Genomic DNA, 8,158 nt, shown 5'->3' with positions numbered 1-8,158 from the left:
AAATTAAGAAAACTGTAGTGAGCATTTTTATGAAAATATTGTGAGAAAATAGAGGGTGAACTTGATTAGAGGCAACAACATAACCATTATACTTACTTAACTTGGGCATGAATAATATTTTGCAATAGAGAGAATTAGAGAACTTGACAACAGTTGACCGGATTTATTTGGAACCGGTCCCCTTTCAAAGGCTTTTGTAGTATAGCTTCTCCCATAAAGAGAGAGTTGGTTCAATATACGCTTTGTGTTCCTTGAGACCTTGATGATGCAATGAAGATAGAGAGCTTCCTGCACCACAATTATGTTCGTAACTTAGCTAAATGAAAACATTAACTTGTCCCCGGCCTCAATCCCAAGACCTCAAAGACCATCAACAGTGGAGAGAGCTAACAGGGAAGCTTGCTTTGGTCGACCCCTCCTTGTAGCTCATCCTTGAATTTGAGTGGACCCCTACAAGCCTAGCCAATCACATGCTTAGTGCATATCAAGCAACATGGGTAGTCTTTGAACATATGTCATCTTTATCCCTTTGAGAGAGAGGACTTGATAATGCATAGATAATTATTTAAATAAACTAAATTCTCATTGGACCCCTTAGAGGTCAACCAATAAGCTTTAAGCACTACATGAGGGCAGTTAAGTGCTTGACATGTGTCCTTTTTGCCTCTCAAGTCTTGGGCTTGCCTTGAGTGAGTGTATGTTTTCTCTCTCATGTCCCTAGCTTTAGGGCTCGCCCCCCTTCTAGTAGGGATCATGTTGACTTTGGAACACCTCACCTCCTTGAGCACCTTAGTCATGAAGCCCTTCAAGCACCCGTCATAAAACATGACAAGCACCTCAAGCACATTAGTCAATAAGCACGACGAGCACCTCAAGCTTGGACATAGTTCCCACCTCAAGCTGAGCCCTAGCTTGCCTAAGGTTTTAGGTCTAAGGACTTTTAACACTAACCTTTGGAGGTCTTTAATGAGCTAACCCTGAGGTCTTTCAAGCTCCATTAGCTAGCACTGCTCTTTGACAGACCATCTCCCCTTTGGACCCGTTGACGTTGGTCCCGTGCTGAGATAGATCCATAAGCACATGTCTATATTCTAACTCTTATTCCCGTTCATTCTCTCTCATTAAATGATCAGTTTAATATGAGAAAATCATTTGGATGGGTTAGATATTAGATTTTATGACACAATCCATTTTTTTATTCTCCAAATGAATCGGACACACTATCAACAACGACCTCAGACCCTAAATCTCCTCCCGGGACAGGGAGGAGGTGTCAATTAGTGTCGTGGAGATGCCAAGGCCACCTAGCCTATTAGCATCATCACTTGGGAGGGAAGCAAAGCATGCCAAGGCCACCTAGCCTACTAGCATCATCACTTGGCAAGAAAGCAAAGCATGAATTTGTTGTTACTGCTCAGCATGATGATCCCATTGATACCCGAGGAAATTCGGCCTAGTTGCTAAACTTGAAGACAGTTGGATTGACAAACGACAAATTTCCTGCTTGTATGGAACCAGAACTTGCGCGTGAGCAATGTAGGCATCTCTTCAACCAGGGGCTGCTTCTTGCGAACACCAACATCTTTGGCAGCTTTGCGTTCCCTTCTGTCATCGGCACCCTCATCCTGCAGTTCCATTTGACTAGCAATTGCTGCCTATGATCACTAGTGCAATTGCTGCATGAAATGTAGAAGAGACATTCAAATCAGTGACGAGGCTTCAAGGCGGGGCTGCATGGGCCCACAACACCTTCAAAAAGCAAATGTACCCTGCTGTCTACATCTCCACAATCGATATCTGTGGCCCATCTCTTCCCCACGCTCACAGTGGCGCCAATTCTCCAAGTATCTGCCCGTCAAATCCTAGAATCCTGACCATCCATGTGTAAGACTGATGTAAAGGTACACATTTCTCCATTCTCCTCTAAGGCCTGTTCGAGCAGGCCAAAAACCAGAAGAGTTTTAAGTGTGCCCTTATTTTCTTCGGTTAGGAAAAATGTTTTTGGCAAGCCCTCCTGCTACAGTCTGTGCACAAGACACTCTTCACAGACACTATATTGATACATGATGCTTTGCAATCAATTAGAGCATAACACGCCACCTAGAAGCAAGACCAAGCAACTCAATGGCATGCTCAATTACACCGCCAGATTGTCCAAGGCCAAGAAAAGAAATGATTGAGGTCTCTATACAGAAGAACCCGCAACAAGACACAATCTCTATTGACAACCCTCAAAACTACTTGTGAACGTAACCAGGCTCCAAGATGAGAAACCAAAGACCCACAAATAACCTCATGACACCCTCATAAAGGACTGCACTGCTTTACCTTACATACTGTGACCACATATAACCTCACCACACACCCTCATAACTTGATAGGAACCACCAATAGTTGGGTAGGGACGTGCTCCTATGCACATGCGCACACATCATTACAAAGGCCTACGTAGTAAGCTGCTAAGATTGCTGTAGAGATGCAGGGCAGACTCTGCCATAATGAAGCAATCATTTCTGGCATATTAAACCAGAAACAGTGTGCTGAATGGTAGAATGGAAAGCTCCTTGCCAGGGGAAAGACTAAAAATCAGGATCCATAATGTTGTCCCTATCTGTAGATATGCAATGCGAGAGCATGCTTCACACATTAGATGACAGTACTAAATCTTGTAAAAACAAGGCCTTGAGGAGCCATTCATGCGTACAATAGCATTTCAAGTAAACATAAACCTCATGACAAGAGCATCCAAACTCTAATACAAAACAAAAAGAAAAGCTCTCCCACGTCAAACCATGTGAACCCGCATCCAAACAGCACACAAAAACTGCTTGGATTCACAACTTTCCATCCACAATGCCCGAACCAGATCTTCTCATGTTAATAATACAGACGAATACCATACCGATCAGGTGTACTTCTCAACTCGACAGTTCATGAATACTCACCTTCTTGTTGTGCACGAGTAAGACTACTCTCGCAATACAACGGATTCTATTCCGTCAATTTAGTAACGAAATAGATTGATATATATATTGTGATACAAGCGCAAAACACTCTGAATATTTACTGCACCTCTTTGGTGTCGATTTGCGAAAGTCCATGATCTTGTCGAGAGAGAGCAGAGCGGAGCCACCATACAAATGCACAACCACATTCTCCTCATAGATGAGGAACTCATGAAAAAAAAAAGGGGGGGGAATGTTCTGAATAAACCCTGCCAATAATGATGATGGTACATGATTGCGACAACACAAGACAATTTCCCTGCCTGCTGCAATGGACAAGCGAATTTCTTCTCTCATTCACCTCCTTGCTTGTTTTCCCTGCAGACTGTTGAAGAAAATGGGCCAATTGGCATTGGCCTCTTTCCAGCCCAGGAAGGACCCATCTCGAAGAGGATCCCAGCTGGTGGAGATGATGCCGTATGTAATACCCAGTGCTGCCGAGCCGAAGAAGGTGCCTGAAACTAGTAAGGGCAGCCACTCAGGAACATCCACTCTGAGTTGAACCTTCAGAAACCAAAACAAGGGAAACATGAGCACAGCCAGCACAACAGGCACTGCTATTGAAACCCCGATGCGCTTGATCATCCGATCCATGACAATCTGCGGGACCTCATCGTCGTCGTCCTCGCCACCAGCCTCCGAATCATCGGAGAGTCTTCGTTGCCCCTTTTTCGTTTTGCTTATTTCTTTCTCCTCTGCAGGTAAGGGTTTGATGATCTTGGGTGGAGGCGGGCCAAAACCCTTGGGACTCTGGAGGGCCAGAATGTGTAGCGTGCTGCGACCATTCCGAGCGTACCTTGATGCATACAGAAATCCTGGAGCTTGCGGTGGAACGTGGAGGAACAGGCCTCTACTTCTCTCTGCAGCGCGCAACACGAGTGTGGATGAGTGTAAGATATCTCCAAGCAACATGGTGTCATAGGAGGCTATCCAAAGAAGAAGAAACATTTCTACTACAAAAGGCTTCCATCTGAGTCAAATACTACATACATATTAAGAGCGTGGTCACACGAAGCTTAGTTGTCTCGTAGTGGATAATTGACCAATGATGCCACTTTTAGAAAATTGAGCCGTTGTCTTGGTCACGCAGCTGCCTACTGCAGCAAATTACCGTCACCTAGAGTTTGCAAGCTTGCCAAGACTTGCATATGGAGGTTGGTCCAGACAGAGAGGGAGTGGACTTTGCAGGGGGCCATCAACGAGTGTGACGGAGCTGAGGTTCGTCCATGTCATCGTTGCTACATAATTTTCAATAAAAAAATTATGCTTCTTTTTTAGTTATTTCAATACCGTATTCTGCAATCATTTAGCATCCTTCACTGATAATTGGACAACTATGCCAAAATCGGCATAGTTGTGAAGGGCTGGCCATAGTTCTATTGTGTTGGCTTTGTTCTCTTGCATGACCATGATAAAGGCTCAGAGCTACTAATAACTATGCCTCACATGACTTACATGCGGCAGAGCGAGCCATGAAGCACCCTTCCTCCTCCACGTTCAAATCAAGAGCTACGCCCTGGCTACTGCCTGCTCGTGTTCACTTCATTCCCCCCCCCCCCCCCCCCCCCCCTCTCCTCTCTCTCTCTCTCTCTCTCTCTCTCTCTCTCTCTCTCTCTCTCTCTCTCTCTCTCTCTCTCTCTCTCTCTCTCTCCTCAGAATGGATGACATTACTGACATGGAGTTGATCGACATGATGAACTACATCAAATGAACTCTATTTGGGGTCTCTGTCTCACAAGGCAATGGCAGGCGACATCTTGGATATCTATTAAGGAAAGATACAATGTGTTAAGCCTCCATGTTGGCGAGGAATAGTTGATGAGAGAGAGAGGGGGGGGGGGGGGGGGGGGGGGGGGGGGGGGGGGGGCTTTTAGCTAGTTGTCGAGGCCAAACCCTGTCGTGCTATAGTGTCCAAAAAACCCTGCTCACACACAAAGCAACCAAAGAGTGACTTTCTATATACTGCACTTATTATTGCAAGTACATTTAACTTAATTAGAAGGTGAGAGGTGATAACCTTCCCATTTTAGCAAGGACAAGAAGAAATTGATAGAGCATGCCAGATCTTGTATGAGCAAATGAAGGGGTTGGGTCCCAATGGTCCAATGTTGATTATACTCCCAATTTATAGTGCCCTTTCTAGTGAAATGCAAACAAGAACTTTTGACCGAGCACTACCAAGAACAAGGAAAGTGGTGGTTGTAGCCAAAGAGCAGAGGCATCTTTAAGCATTGATGGAATCTATTATGTAGTAGATCCAAGTTTTGTTAAGTAGAATGTCAAAAATCCCAATCTTGGGTTAGATTCACTTATCAACACGTCCACTTCTCAAGATTTTGCAAAGGAAAGAGCACGACGAGCAAGTAGAACAGGACCAAGAAAGTGCTATCACACGGAGTGCACATGCAGGAATGAATCGTTGCTAGCAATTGACAGAAATTCTAAGAATAAATATGGGAAATACAACTTTTCAATTCAAGTATGTGGGCATTAATAGTATACTGGCTTTCAATTTTATGGATCCACCGCCTCCACATGCTCTAATATCGTCCATGTAATAGCTCTATAGTTCTATAGTCTAGGAGTCTTGGACGAGGAAGGGCTTTCGATAAAGTTGGGAATGAAGCTGACTAATTTTCCTTTGGAACCTCTTTTATAAAAAATGCTACTCACCAATGTGGACCTTGGTTGCAGGGATGAGATTTTAACAATTATTTGCCATGTTATCTACGCATAACATTTTTTATAGGCCTCAAGAGTAACAGGCTAATAAAAAAAAGAGAAAAGTTTTTTGCATCCAAAGGAGGACCGTTTGAACTTGTTAGTTGTTTACAAGGTATTGAAAGCTCGAAATATTTGTGGAAACAATGGTACATTTTCCCTCTCTCTTGGTGTTGCTCACCATCAGGCTGCATGAGCTTTTCAGTTGTTGTCCAATTTGTAAAGTTAAGAACAAGTTTATGTTAGGAAAATCATGTGTGTTCAAAAGTCGGCACGAGCTAGGGGCTATCCCAATCTTTGTGTGATGTGTGATGCCCTTGACAACAATTGTTGGGATAAAGGCGGCATGTGCCTTGCCCTAGGACGAACGTCCCCACCAATGTCTGCTGCCCACTAACTTCTCTGACCCTCTCACTTTCTTTATCTTTATATATATGGAAGAATAAGGAGTGAGTGTTGCTTCAGGACACTCAACGTGTTCTCTCTCTCTCTCTCTCTCTCTCTCTCTCCCCTTCCTTCTCTGCACACGCACCGCATTCGTGCATCCCTTCAACTAGTATCAGAGCACATGGCAATCGCCAAGAGCACAGTGGCATCAAGAGCTCCGAGGCGATATGTTGCTCACTCTCGGCGATGGAGAGATCAAGAAAGCTTGGAGGTTTTGTGAGAACTCAATGGGAGCTTGAGAGTTCAGGTGAGAGTGATGTATGCTCTTGTGGAAGCTCGGAAGAGATGTGGAACATTGTGTGTAGGTGAAGGTGCTATCCTAAAAACTAGGTGCGCAATAGCACTCTTTTGCATATCAATTTTCTCCTTATAAAATGAAAATCTGAAAAAAATTCCCTCCAATACCCTCCATTTTGACATGGTCTACAACTTTGCAAAAGAAAATTTCTACAAATTCCTCACCGTTTTGCTGATATTCAACTCACACTGGCTATATGCAAGAAATTTCAGCTTTTATGTTTCATGAAGTGTGAGAGTATAATGCACTTTTGAAAGCACGACAAGTGCTCAAGTTAGGTGCATCAATTATGAGGTTGAAGATGCAAATTAAGCTTGTGCAGAGCTTGAGGTTTGAGGTTTTTTTGGTGATTTGGGTAAAGAGTCACAAAGACGTTGACACACCATCGAAGCGGTCTCTTGAGAGACGCGGTTTTTTGAGCACACAAGTGGAGCTTCTTTCACAGGTTTTGGCATACAAATTGTCTCCAGACTCATCTACTTGGTATGCAATTTTGTTTGCCGACATAGACATGCGTGTGCTTTTCTCTGAGGTTTCAGAGATTCTTGGCAACCATTTTGACATGGTCCTTGATGAATGGTCTTTGCGGTTTCTGAGAGACTTTGTTCTCTAATCTTTGTGCATAGCCTTGTTGCAGGACATTTTTGCATTGAGTTAGTGCTTCGGTTTATGGACATGGTGGTAGTTTTCATGTGGCTTTGATGCTTGTTTATGCGTGGACACTCCATTGACATCATATAGTGAGAGCAGATTTCCATTGTATGTGACATGGTGAAGCCATTTTTGGCATTTCTACTCTTTGGCATTGAGTGGTGTTTACGAGTTTATGCGTTAAGTAGTGTTTACCAATTTATGGTCTTGAGTTCTTTTTGAAGATTATTGTGGTCGAGGTTTTGACAGATTTTTGGTTATTTTGTAGTGGTCAAGATCATGTACCACTTTGGCATCTTGGATGTAGTTTCATGGTTGAGATTTGAGTTGAGTTTATGATCCTTGTGTAGGGGAAACTCTATCTGTTTTTTGTGGATTCTCGCCATGATAATGTGTATCTGCAGTTTACTCTCTAATGGTTTAATGGTCGAATGTGACTCCCATTTTGACAGTGATCAAATTTTGACTCCCACTTTCATAGGTTTTATCAGTTTTGGAGACGGATTGGTGTTCTTGTATCCACTCTCGCACGAGTGAGATTTGCATATGATCATAGTGGCTACAGCTCACAAGTAGTCGCAAGTTCTATAGGTTGCTTGTAGTTGTCAGATTTTGCATATAGTTTTGTGACATTCATATTGAGCATCGTGTTTTCTCTTCACTTACGCCGCATATGCTCTTTTTATCCTCGGATTTTCTATGTGTGGTTTCTACTTGGTTTAACATAGGTTTTTGGACATTGCTTTTGTACCTCTCTTGGTAGACCTACATTGCGCTATAAGTTGCATATGCTAGCATCATATTGATGTGTTGATCATGGTTATGATTGTGTAGTGGCGAGTGATATCCCACTTTGTTGCCATCCTTTGGCATGGTTTATGGTTGAGATCAGATTTTTCTCAATTTTGAGAGGAGAGATTGTCAGTTTTCTCCCAGGATTTCTTGCCATAGTTTGGTTTGATCACCATACACTTTTTGTTGCATATGCACTATTCACAGATATGACATCCGTCATGTGTGACAATTCAAAGTGAAC

The 8,158-nt window shown here is 43.2% G+C and overlaps 1 pseudogene; it reads right to left on the bottom strand.

Annotated features, from left to right (window-relative positions):
• Positions 1–2,847: 2,847 nt before the first annotated feature.
• Positions 2,848–3,968, bottom strand: LOC147465987 (protein PAM68, chloroplastic pseudogene; annotated as a pseudogene).
• Between the last annotated feature and the right edge of the window lie 4,190 nt (positions 3,969–8,158).

The sequence above is a fragment of the Adiantum capillus-veneris genome, chromosome 1 (assembly GCF_014529385.1).
Source record: "Adiantum capillus-veneris isolate H3 chromosome 1, ASM1452938v2, whole genome shotgun sequence".
NCBI lineage: Eukaryota > Viridiplantae > Streptophyta > Polypodiopsida > Polypodiales > Pteridaceae > Adiantum > Adiantum capillus-veneris.
This window is presented reverse-complemented; position numbering and strand designations above follow the sequence as displayed.